We start from the raw sequence: 860 nt of genomic DNA on the forward strand, positions 1-860 counted from the left end.
TAAAATTTATTTTGAACAATAATAGTTAGCACCGTGTACAAATTGTCGCTTGGAATAACGAAATGGATCGTATCAAGCACTATGTACAACCTAATCGAGTAAATATTAATTTTCGTTTATCTTTTCTTTTGTATACATAATTGTTAGTAAATTTTAAGTTTTGCTTAAAACTAAACAACGTTTGTATAATCAAATTTTAGAATAATAATGTTTTTAAATTACAGATCATTCATATCGATGAAGCAAAGGCCAAAAAGCCTAAAGTATCAACTTTTAATCAAGGTAGACTTCCATATGAGTTGATTATTCGCTCAAACACAATAGTAAATAATATTGGTGCTTTTGACCTGAAAAAAGTTATAAATTCGGTAAAACCTCAATTAATAAAGTTGCCAGATATTTCGGGACATATAAATCTTACCAAAACTCTTTTTAAAAAAAAAAAAGATTACGCCAAGTATATAAAAAAGTATCGTACGTTACATCCTTCCTAAACCAAAAATATTATTTTAACAATTAAAATTGTCCAAAAACAAATATGAGATAATACAAGTTGCCAAGTATTTGATTAGACATAGAAACAAAAGTTTCTTTTTAATAAACCGTTTAACCATCCAAAAAGTACATGCAGCAAAAGTTTAATGCCATTGTCTTTTCCAAATATTTTTAAGTTTAATAAAACAGGCTTAAAGTGACTAAAATTACCAATGGGATCACAGTGAAGCAAAAACTTGGCGTGCTCGAATTGCATTAATATTTAATTGATAAGATATATATAAAATGCGGGCACGCCAAGTTTTTGCTTCACTGTGATCCCATTGGTCATTTTAGTCACCTTAAGATCGGAAGAGCACACGTCT

This window comes from Wasmannia auropunctata, unplaced genomic scaffold (assembly GCF_000956235.1).
Source record: "Wasmannia auropunctata unplaced genomic scaffold, wasmannia.A_1.0 LD336053.1, whole genome shotgun sequence".
NCBI classification, from domain to species: domain Eukaryota; kingdom Metazoa; phylum Arthropoda; class Insecta; order Hymenoptera; family Formicidae; genus Wasmannia; species Wasmannia auropunctata.